Genomic DNA, 12,792 nt, shown 5'->3' on the forward strand with positions numbered 1-12,792 from the left:
ATTGCACTCGTCCAATGGTAGTCCCTATTCATTCTTTCCTAGACTACTGCAATATTATCCTAAATGATCTCTTTCGCTCTACTCTTGCCTCCCCAATAGCCCACTTTCCAGGTAGTAGCTAGAGGGATCATTAATTATCATTAAAAATGATAAATCAGATCATGCAACTCTAATGCCCAAACCCTCCACTGACTTCCTGTTACACTTGGAATAAAATCTGAGCACCTTATTCTTTCTTACAAATCCCTCCTTTCTTGGCTCCTTTGTACCTCTTCTTTCTCATTGTCCCTTGCTCCTCTGTTCCACATCCAGGCTCTAGCTACACTATATTTCTTTTCCTAGTGCCTGCCAGTCTCCTCTGTGCCTTAGCAGGCCATTACTTTTGTCTAGAAGGTGTATTTTTGGCTCATGGCATGACTGGTTTCTCCTTGTCATTCATTTCTTATCTTAGATGTTACTTCTTCAGACAGTGCTTTCCTGATCATCCAACTAGTGGCCAGCTGATAACTCTCAATTACAATGCCCTAGTTTAAATCTCTGAAGAGCATTTATCACTCTCTGCTATGTATATTTGATTGGTTATCTTCTCCTACTAGAATGTAAGCTTAAAGAAGGAGACTTCAATTGTCATTATGTCCCAGGTGCAAAACAGTCTTTCATATATAAAACACACAGGGAGAATATATGATAAATGAATAAATGAATGAGGCTAAATCAGGAAATAAGAGATCCTTACATTCATGGGTTTTACAATCTAGCAAAAAATGTACCTAATTTGTTATGCTGTCAGGATTTATGAGCGGTCAAGAAGTTAACATTTCTTAACTTCAACCTCAAAGGTCTTTCCCACAGTCTGTGAAGCCTGTTTAGTTGCTACTACATTAAACACACATTCTATTTCCTTTGAATTAGGTTATATCAGCCTATTAAAAAAAAGAAATAGCTCTTAAACTACACACTGATGAAAATATGATTGTACTCTCTATTATATCCAAATAAGCAATTTGTGTCCCCAAACTCTTAGTACTGCTTTTTAAACCATAAAAACTTTGGTAGGATGTCAAATATTTTTCCAGTGTTTAATAAAATAGTAAAGAAACATTTTCTAAAAAAACTGTGTAAGAGATTCTGGCCTGGGCTCAGGAGAGTTAGAAAACTTAACATCTTTTTTCCTCTAAATTTTGTGACCTCTGGATCCCTTTGTCCCTCAGTTTTCTCATCGATTAAAAAAAATTACAACAGAAATCTCTTGTTCTCAGGTAACACAGGAGGCAACAAGTCAGATTCTTCAAGTCTCATAGCTACTCCCTAAGGATCACTGGGGAACTTGGAAAAAATCTATTAGCTCAGCTAGTGAGTGATCACTTCCTGTACCACTGTTCTGAGGGCAGACTTCCAGCTCAGGATCATGCGAGGGCATTGTAAGGTCTTATTTTTCTTAATGCTATTTTCCCCACCAGCCTGCCAGAATGTCTTAAACGTCTACCACAATAATCGTTCCTTTGGGTTAAGAGGTTATCTCCAGGGAGATATGTTTAAAATGAGCTCCTTGTGTAGGTAACACATGAGTGCTGTTCAAAACATCCGCACGAACTGGAGTATTAGAATAGAGGTTGCCTTTCAGAAGAAAACTTGAGCTAAGGGAATGGAATATGTTATTTTCTGTTTCTTCCTTCCGTGGGGCTACTCACCCTTGAAGCAGTCACTGAGTACTTCAATAACCAAAAGCTCTGCTAGGCCGTAGGTAGAATTAACAACAAAAAAGTAACAGCCTCTCTCTCACGGGACTTTCAGTGTGATGGGGATGATGAGTACATAAAAATTAACTGGGCTGGGCACAGTGGCTCATGCCTGTAATCCCAGTACTTTGAGAGGCTGAGGCAGGTGGATCACTTGAGCCCAGTTGCCATCCTGGGCAACACAGGGAAATCCCTTCTGTACAAAAAATACAAAAATTAGCCAAGTGTGGTGGCATGCTTGTAGTCCCAGCTACTCGGGAGGCTGAGGCTGGAGGATTGCTTGAGCCTGTGAGATGGAGTTTGCAGTGAGCTGAGATCATGCCACTGCACTCCAGCCTGGAAAACAGAGCTAGATCCTGTCTCAAAAAAAAAAAAAAAAAAAAAAGTAGTTATCTGTATTACAAAGACAAAACGACATAACCAGATGAGATTATAAGGACAGGAGCAACTCATGTAGACATAGAATGGTGGGAAGAGCTTTTTGAAGGAGATGGCATTTTCCTTGAGCTTGACTCAGACTGGGGAGCAAGAAGAATTTTGATAGACAGGTGAGATGACAGGAATAAGTGTAGGAAAGGAGAGAGAGCTTCCTAACCTGAGAGAACAGCAAAAGCAAAGGCAGAGTGAATTTTGGTGAAAATTAGAATTTGGGAAATATTTGGAAAGCGAGGTGTTCCCTGTGAATTTTTTTCATTATTGAGGTGTGATTGGCATACAATAAACTGCACCTATTTAGTGAATGCAATTTGATTAGTTATATGTATGCACCTGTGAAATCTTCACCATAGAACATTTCATTACTTCCAAAAGTTTCCTTGTGCCCCTTAGTAATTCCTTCCTCTGACCCCCTTAGGCAACCACTGATCTGCTTTCTGCCACTATAGGTTAATTGGCATTTTATAGAGTTTTCTTTAAGTGGAATGATACAGTGTACTCTTTTTTGTCGTTATGATTTCTTTAACTTAGCATAATTATTTTGAGATTCATTTATGTCATCTGTATCAATAGTTCATTCCTTTGTATTGCTGAATAGTATTCTATTGTCTGGATATACCACGATTTATCTATCTATTTACCTATTAGTGGGAATTTGAGTTGTTTCCAGCTTACGGCCATTATAATTAAAGCTGTATGAACATCCATGTACAAATCTTTACATGGATGTATGCAGCTGTACCATTTCACATTCCCATTAGCAGTGATGTTGAGTGTTTTTTTCGTATACCTGCTGGTCATTTGTATGTCTTCTTTGGAGATGTCTATTCAAGTTCCATTTTTAAATTGGATTATTTTATTTTATTTACTATTGAGTTGTAGGCATTCCTTATATAGCCTGGATATTAACCCCTTATCCACAGGTTGCCTTTTCACTTTGCTGATTATTTCCTTTGCTGTACAGAAGCTGTTTAGTATGATACAGTCCCACTTGTTTTTTTTGTTTTTGTTGCCTGTGCTTCTGATGTCATATTCATGAAACCATTGTCAAGACCAATATTATAAAACTTTTCCCTTTGTTTTCTTTTAAGTTTTATGATCTCTTGTCTTATATTTGTCTTTAATGCAGTCTGAGGTTGATTTTTGTGTATGGTGTTAGATAAGGGTACGATTTCATTCCTTTGCATATAGCTATTCCGTTTTCCCAAACCCACTTGCTGAAGACACTTTTCTCTCTTCACTGTGTATTATTAGCATCTTTGTCAGAGATCAAACATTCTCACCTTGTCCTGACCTTAAGGGAAAGCATTGTCTTTTACCAGTGTTATGGGATGAGTTTTGTTCCCCTTCACCAAATTCACATATTTAAGTCCTAACCCCATATATATGTGGATTTATTTCTGTCTTTTGACCATTTTAAATTGGATTTTTAAAAAATTGAGTTTTGAGAGTTCTTTGGATACAAGTCTTTTGTTGGCGATGGGATTTACAGTGTTTTCCTCCAGGCTGTGGCTCGTCTTTTAATTGTTTAAAAAATGTTTTTGAGGTGCATGCATTTCTAATTTTGATAAATTGTAGTTTATTAATGTTTCTTTTTATGGATAGTCATATCTATATATTTTTTGTATCTAAGAAATCTTTGCCTAATCCAAAGTCACAAAGATTTTCATTTTTTTAAAGAAGATTTATGGTTTTTGATTTTACATTTAGGTCTATAATTCATTTTGAATTTATTTTTGTATATTATATGAGATTTGAATTAAAATTTATTTCTCTTAATGTTCTATTTGTTGAAAATGGTACCATTTGTTGAAAGACGATCTTGTCTTTGCTGAATTGCCTTTGCATATTTCTCAAAAATCAGTTGTCCACATATGGGTAGAAGTAATCATGGTTTTTTGTTCTGTTTCATTGGTCTATTTAAGTATCTTTAGTAAATAAAGACAGCTTTGTTTTTATGTCTTGAAATCAGAGTTATTTAGTCAACTTTGTTCTTCCTTTTCAATTTATTTTGGCTACTCTAGGCACTTTGCATTTTCAGAATCAGTTTGTCAGTTTCTACAGAAAAGGCAGCTGAATTCTCATTGGGATTGAGTTGAATCTATAGATTAATTTAACAGGAGTTGACATCCTGATAATAGTGGTCTCTAATCAATAAAAAATTTATATATAGCCATTTATTTGGGTTTTCTTTAAGTTCCCTTAGCAATGTTTTCTTGTTTTCATTGTACAGATCTTGCACAAATTGTATGAGATTTATTCCTAAGTATTTCATGGCTTTTGATCCTGGTATAAATTGTATTTTTTAAGTTTCAAAATTGTATTTTTACATTTTAAAAATACAATCCTAAATTGTATTTTTTGATTGTTCATTGGCGGTACATATACATTCATTTGAATTTTCCTTTCCTATTTAAATATCTTCTATTTATTTTTTCCTGCCTTACTGAAATGACTAGAACCTCCAGTGAAATGTTGAATAAAGCAGTGAGAGCAAACATTCTTGGCTTGTCCTGACCTTAAGGGAAAGCATTGTCTTTTACCGTCGTTACAGGATGAGTTTTTTTCCCCTTCACCAAATTCACATATTTAAGTCTTAATCCCCAGTACCTCAAGATGTGACTATTTGCAGAGAGAGCTCTTAAGAATGCAAATAAGGTAAAATTAGGACATGGGTGAGCCCTAATCCAATATAACTGGGGTCTTTATAAGAAGACATTAGGACCTAGGTACGTGTAAGTGCAGAGGAAAGACAATGTGAAGACAGAGAGAGAAGAGAGCCATCTGCAAGTCAAGGAAAGAAGCCTCAGAATGAAACTAGCCATAATCTTGGACCTTGATCTTGGACTTCCAGCCTTCAGAACTGTGAGAAAATTAATTTTTGTTGTTTAAGCCACCCAGTCTGTAGTATTGTAATATGGCAGCCTTAAAACATGAATATAACCATTAAGTATGATGTTAGCTGTAGGTTTTTTTGTAGATGCCTGTTATCGGGTTTAGACAGTTCTATTTTATTCCTAGTTTGCTGAAAGTTTTTTTTAATATATATATCAGGAATGTACGTAGGATTTGTCAATGCTTTTCTGAATATATTGAGAAGACCATATGGTTTTTATTTTTTAGTTTGTTAATATGGTGAATCAAATGGATTGCAACAGTGATTTAATATGCCATAAAAATTCTTATGTTCAGGAATTAATGATATTTTCAGCTCTTCCTATGGTATAAACGAAGACAAAAATGTAATTAGCCACAACGCAGCCTATGTAGATTGGTAAAACTCTCAGCAGGGTTTCATAAACTAAAAAGGAAGCAGTGAGATTGGATGATGAATACTTATACCCAAAAATTGATGGTAATCTGAACCCTCGATTTATTAAAAACTTTCTGAACTTGGCTTTAAAATAGAAAGAGGATAATAGGAAAATGAGCACTGTAGCAAAAGCAAATAAAACCCACATATTTAAAATATGGTCTAGAGCTTAGTTTGCTTTTTGTTAAATCTCTTATATATAACTATGTTCTTAATAGGCATGTGAAGAATAGGTACTCGTGCAGGAGATAGTTAAGGAGCCTCAGGAAAATGTCTTCCTCCTCTGCCGAAATACCCACAATGCTTTATTAGCAGTTTATTTCTGTGGTTTAGCTTTGTCTCTTCTAAAATTAGATTTCATCTGGAGAGTCAACACTTTGGGCTGTTGAGTGTTCACTAACAGTTTCTGTTGATTTACTTTTCCTCAGGGCTATTTGGCTGAGGTCAGAGCACTAAGGATCTAAGCATTTTATTCAATGAGGGAAGGATAATTTTGAAGCATAGAATAATCTGATTATAGGACACATCTGGCTAAGGGGTGGGGCTAGGAGCTGGTAGGAAGAAGAAAACGACTCATTCTAGGAGATAGGCTGACGTGTAGAAAGGGAAATGGGAAATCATTTAAGGTGTTATTGAATGAAACACTTATGTGTGATGACTCATTTGCCAGGCTTGTGTCTGGACACAGGTATGAATAAGACAGTACCTTTAAGTGAAAGCGAGGATGGAAGGGCAGGTGAGAAAGGGTGTGAGGGAGAAGCAAGGGGATTGAGTGGAAACGAGAGTAATGTTAAGTGTCAAGACTGGTTACAGGGGTATATTCAAACTCAGGCTGGAGCATAGTGGAGGCAGTTGCTGAGAGGGTGGCAGAACGAGGGAGTTGGTTAAGAAAGCCCTGGAGAGGAGGAAACAGATGAGTAGTTGTAGTACAGCTTTAAGGATGAACTGATATTTCCATAGGATATTTATTTATTTTCAATTTACTTTTAATTTTTAAAAAATTTTTGTGGGTACTTAGTAAGTGTATATATTTATACGGTAACTGGGATGTTTTGATACAGGCATGCCATGTGAAAGAAGCACATCGCCACAGGATATTTCATCATAAAGGAAGATCAAATTATTTTCTGTATTCTGTGTTTACTAGGTCAAGATGCTAAAAATAAGAGTTTATAGGAAAAGTGGAATATCCATGTAACACTTGGGGGATCAGTCTATTGGCCCCAGTCTCTGAGTATTTTGGTTAACTGAAGATTCGTTAATCTTGGATCAACTTTAAAAACCCATTAATGATGTTTATTGCTAACCATGTGCACAATGACACAGTATAATAAAGTACTGTAAGGGCAAGGGCACTGAGCTGTGTCATCTGGGCTCAAATTCTGCTACCACCTGTTATTACTTGTGTGACTTTGGGAAAATTATCCTTTCTTTGCTCAGTTTCCCATCTGGGAAATGAGGTTAATAGAATTTTTCTTTCTTTTTTTTTTTTTTAAATGAGGATCATGCCAGGTGTGGTGGTTCATGCCTGTAACCTCAGCACTTTGGGAGGCTGAGGTGGGCGGATCACTTGAGTCCAGGAGTTCTAGACCAGCCTTGGCAACATAGTGAGACCTTGTCTCTACAAAAAATAAAAACAAAATTAGCTGGGCATGGTGGCGCACAGCTATAGTCCTAGCTTCTTGGGAGGCTGAAGTGGAAGAATGGCTTGAGCCCAGAAGGTCAAGGCTGCAGTGAGCCAAGATTGCATCACTGCACTCCAGGCTAGGTGACAGAGTAAGACATTGTCTCAAAAAAAAATAAAGGGGGGGGGGGCGCTGAGGTGGGTGGATCACTTGAGGTCAAGAGTTCCAGACCAGCCTGACAAAAAGGGTGAAATCCCATCTCTACTAAACATAAAAAATTAGCTGGGTATGGTGGCATATGCCTGTAATCCCAGCTTCTTGGGAGGCTGCGGCAGGAGAATTGCTTGAACCCAGGAGATGGAGGTTGCAGTGAGCCGAGATTGTGCCATTGCACTCCGGCCTGGGGAATAAGAGCGAAAAAAAAGAGGATCAATTGAGTTAAATATGCAAATTGCTTAACATAATGCCTAGCACATATAGACACTCAATAAGTATGTATTTTTATTATAGTTTGCCTGTGGAATATATATATATACAAAATCATATATAAAATAAATATTTGTATTTATATTTATGTGTGTCTATATATATATATATAGACACACATAAGTGTGTCTATATAGACACATTCAGAGAGACAGGGAAGAAGAGAGAGAATGAGACAGGAAGAGAGAGAGAATGAGTATCAGTAGAGAACGTGGGTTTGCAGGAAAGGCAGACCTAAGTTAAAATCTTGATTCTGTTAGGTACTTACTGAGCCTCAGTTGTTTTTTGATTGCGCAATGGATATAATAAACTTTATGGGGTTACTGTGACAATTAAGTGACAAAATATATAAAATTGCCTAATCAATTATCTGGTTATTAGTGGGCACCTAATGGCTGTCTATTGTTATTACATATTTTCAAAGAGTCATCTCTAATCATATTTTTGTTAGAATGATCCTTGTAAAACTATTGTCAGGAAACAATAAAGAAATATTCTGGCTGGGCCCTGTGGCTCACACTTGTAATCCCAGTGTTTTGGGAGGCTGAGGTGGGAGAATTACTTGAAGTTAGGAGTTAGAGACCAGCTTGGGCAACATAGTGAGACCCCATCTCTACAAAACATAAAACATTTGCTGGGCTTGGTGGCTCGTGCCTGTAGTCCCAGCTACTCAGAAGGCTGAGGTAGGAGGATTGCTTGATCTCAGGAATTTGAGGCTGCAGTGAGCTATGACTGTGTCACTGCACTCCAGCCTGGGTGACAGAGCAAGACCCTGTCTCTAAAAATAAATAAATAAATAAATAAAATATTTCTATGTATTTAGTAATTTCCTTTATAAGCTATAGACTGGGCCAAAATTAACTTTAAAAAAAATGTTCATTTTTATCTATGTTTCAAGGAAGAGAGAATTTGAAAGCATGATGTATGGTAATATGATTGAAGCACTTAGCTACAAACTAGCCTTTTATTGACTGAATTTTATAAATATATTTATTTGTTTTTTTAAACATTTATGTGGATCTCTAATCAATGGGGAGAAGAAGGAGTAAGTTTCATTAAACAATATTGATATTGGGATGATAAGATAGTTTATTGGGAAAAAATAAAATTTAATCCATAGCTCACATAGTATATTGTGAAAAACTTCAAATGTATTAAAGGTATAAATGTAATATATGAAACCATAAAAGTAATACAGTAGAAGAAAAAAATGGGTGAATTACTTTTTAGCTTTGGAGTAGGGAAGCATTTCTAATATGATTAAGAATTCAGAAATCATAAAAGAAGAAACTGATAAATTTGACCACATTACTGTATATATATATATATAGTTTATATATCGTTATATACAGTTTATATATGTAATTTTTGATTATACATATATAAGTTTGATTATATACAGATATCTGTATATAATCTGTATATAAAAACTACTATGGATAAAAACTATCATAAGCAAATTAAAAGATGAATAACACATTGGGAAAAAATCAACTTAAAATTTACAATAAGATTTGCAACTCTTATAATTTTTATTATGAATTAAAAAATTAATCTCCCTAATATATGCAGAGATCCTAGAAGTTGATAAGAAAAAGACTAGATGTGTTTTCTTAAAGTGGATAAATAATATGAACAGACTCTTCACAGGAAAGGAAATAGAACTTGGCCTTTAAGACGTAAAAAATGTTCAAACTCGCTCAGAATAAGATAAATGCAAATTAAACTGAAAAGCATTTTTTTTTTTTACTTATTGGTTTAAAATGGCACAATAACTATAAAATACAATTTGGTATTACCTATCAAAATTATAAGTGCATTTTCCCTTGGTCCCGGAAATTTTGCTTATGAAATTTATCCTATACATAAAACTGCAAACACAAAGAATGAGTTACATGAAAGCTTATTTGTTGTAACCTTGTTTGTAATACAAAAGGTTGATAATAACCTAACTGTCCATCAATAGAAGACTGATTAAACAAATGGTGGTCCTTCCCCTACAATGTAATACAAGGTACCTCTGAAAAAGAAAAAGAAATTCCCTACATACTGAGATGGAAAGTTTTTCCCTTCTATTGGGTGGTAAAAACAAAAAAGATCTGAAAGTATATTTCATATTCTATATTTTGTATAAGACAGTGGGAAGAATGTGAATATAAATGGGAAGAGTATGAATATATATTTACATTTGATTATAATTGCATAAAGAAACTCCGAACAGATACACAGGAAACTAATAAAATTGGTTACTTTGGAGGTGGCAGGTGGTGAACAGGGCAGATAAAAGCAGGAGTGGGAGTGAGGCCTTTTGCTGCATTGTTTTTAATGTTTTAATTTATAACCAGGTACATTTATTATCTACTCAAAAGTAAAATAAAATAAACTTATTTTGTCTTTTGAATCAATAGTTGTAATCTTTCCACAGTCATGGGAAGCTACAGATAATCAGTTATTTTTCTTGAATTAGTTTAGTTTTGCCACTTCCCATTTCCTCTTATTATTAATTTTCCACAGTCTCAGAAAACATAATGAATTCAGACCCCATCAGGAGATGACGATATGGTCCAGTCGGCCACAGGCAAACTTGGACCAATTAAAAAATTTTCCTTCATATCCCTTAATAATTTCAATTTCCTTTGTTAATCCTATTTCCCTAAAAAAGCAAATCACTCAGAGGGTGCTAATTTAGCATCGGTCGTAGACAGGCACACTGGACGGGCAATTGCGTTAGAGTAAGTTCTAGCGTAAGTTGTCTTATGACAAACTAGATCATTTCTTACATGATTATTCATTTACGATTGGAAATAGTGCTCCATGTCATGTATGGAGTTCAAGAATTGGCAAAGGGAAAAGAGATTTTACTATGAGATATTTTACTGGAAAAGGCCAAGTGTTTGATATTTTTGGCCTACAAAGCTGATTAGCTCAGTAGAGTCAAACAACAGATTTAATTTTATCAAATTAATCTATGTTAAATGTACAGAATTAAAAATGGTTTTTTTTCTGTTTATTAATGTCTTAAATGCTACCCCTTGTACTTTAAAATAAAATGCAAGGCTCAACCTTATGATTGAAAGATTAGATGAGGCTTGAACCAGTAAAAATAGATTTTTTAAAGGAAAAGTTATTTTGAGTGGAGTGCTAGCTGTACTAGACAAATTCAGTCGGGCCTCCTCTTCAGTCTTGTCAAAGCTTAGCACAGTCCAGAAGGCACTAGTGTGTATGCCAAAAAATCAGAGCAGCAGCAGTTAAAAAAAATAAGTGCACTAAGAAATATTAAATGGAAAGCCAATGCCTATAAATAAAGAGGCAAGTGAGCACTAATCAATCATAAGTAACTGAACAGAAAATAGGAGTTGGAAGGGTGAGAGAGATTTCACATACAACATATGAGACTAGATACAAATGATTTAATTAAACTGTGTTCCTTCTACACAAGACTCAAAATCTCTAAATGTTAAGAAAAACTGGAGTATAGAAATGCAACGTCTTGCTTTGCAATCTATAGCGGATGAGTAGCAAGGCATATGCCAACAGCAGAAATAGAAGCAGTTGATGAATCCTGGGTGAGTGGAGTGTTTCATTATCTGTGTCTGTTTCTTGCTATTCGTCTCAGATTTATTGCTCTCACTAAGGGACCAAACCCTGTTCACTATGAGCAGTAGCACCCTCCACACACTTGGAGGTTGGGGTAAAAATCGTTAAACAGAATACAAAACTAACTCGAATGAATATTGAATAAATGCAACTCAAAGTTAAAATAATTTAACTAATAAATAAAATAAGTGTTACAGCAACCAGAGGGAAGGTAGGAGGAAGGGGAGAGGAAGAAGGTTGGTCAGCACAAGTGTGAGGAGAGAAAAAAAGGCGTTCATGGCTGTCTACCCACCAGCCTCAAAAAAAAAAAGGAAGTTAACGCTAGACATTGTCTAGTTGACCTTAAAGGCAAGTCTTGTCTTAAGCAATTACTTATGCTGCTCAGCAGAATTGGACCATATGGCCTTCTCTCTAGAAGGGAACATGAATCTTTTCAAGTAAGAGGCCCACTCAGCCCTACGACATTTAGATTCCAAGAAATAGATAAGATTTATAAAAATAAGCTCTACTGGCTTCTTGGATATCCATGATTTTATGTCTTGAATTAAGTCAGAAAAAAATGGAATTATTCTCTCTCATATACACTTAGGTTTTAAAATAAAGGGGATTTGAAATTCTGGAATTAAAATCTGAGAGATTTTCTAAGATCTATATCTATATTTATGTCTATGTCTATGTCTACGTCTGTGTCTATGTCTAGGTCTGTCTATGTCTCTCTATATCACTGCTATTGTTCATTCTCAATTCTATGAAACGAGAGAATGTGGTGACATACCAGAGACCGGAATGAGTTTTACTCTATCACAAACACAGGAAAGCATAAGGCAAAATCCATATATCAAAAGCAAAAATCAGTTTTCCAACCTAATAAATGACAGCCAACATGCTGAAGGAAAGAGGGTTATTTTTAAAAGCAAAGATGATTCTGATGGTGAGTAGCTCTGATAATGGTTAGCAAAAATGGCTCATGGGAAAGGCTCACATACTGCTAATAGATTGACTGAAAAGAAAAACATTATTATTGGTGTTTTTCCCCCCTACCAGATCCAGTGATATCACTACTGCAATCTGTTATTTATGTAGAAAGGCAGTAAACAGTGGAAAGGAGAGTATCTGTACGGGAACATCTTCTCTGAGAAGTTGCTTGAAAAATAAGCATGTGATGAACATGTGAAAAGCATTTATGCAGTTGGCAGCATATAAATTCTCAGAACAGTAGGGGATAAAAATGGGGCAGATAAAGAAAACTAAGGATTAGATCCAGATAAACAATGGGACGTTTGTAACATATTTGTTTAACAAAAGACGGAGGATATAAGCATACACCTTAAATGAAACCTAGCCTGAAATAAAAATTTAAAAATTAGATTTAGACTAAAAATTTTAAGACTCTAAAATTTTACTTTAGCTTATATTGTAATTTACAACTAACAGGAGGGTATGGCTGTATCTTGTTTCTATGCCTCAAAACAACTAAACAAACCGTCCCTGGAAGACCAGTTTATATTCAGGCTTTTCGACTTTGGCACTATTGACATTGTGTGCCAGATACAGCTTAGTTGTGGAGGACTGAACTGTCCACTTTAGGGTGTTTAGC

The sequence above is a fragment of the Hylobates moloch genome, unplaced genomic scaffold, assembly GCF_009828535.3.
Source record: "Hylobates moloch isolate HMO894 unplaced genomic scaffold, HMol_V3 SCAFFOLD_8, whole genome shotgun sequence".
Lineage (NCBI taxonomy): Eukaryota > Metazoa > Chordata > Mammalia > Primates > Hylobatidae > Hylobates > Hylobates moloch.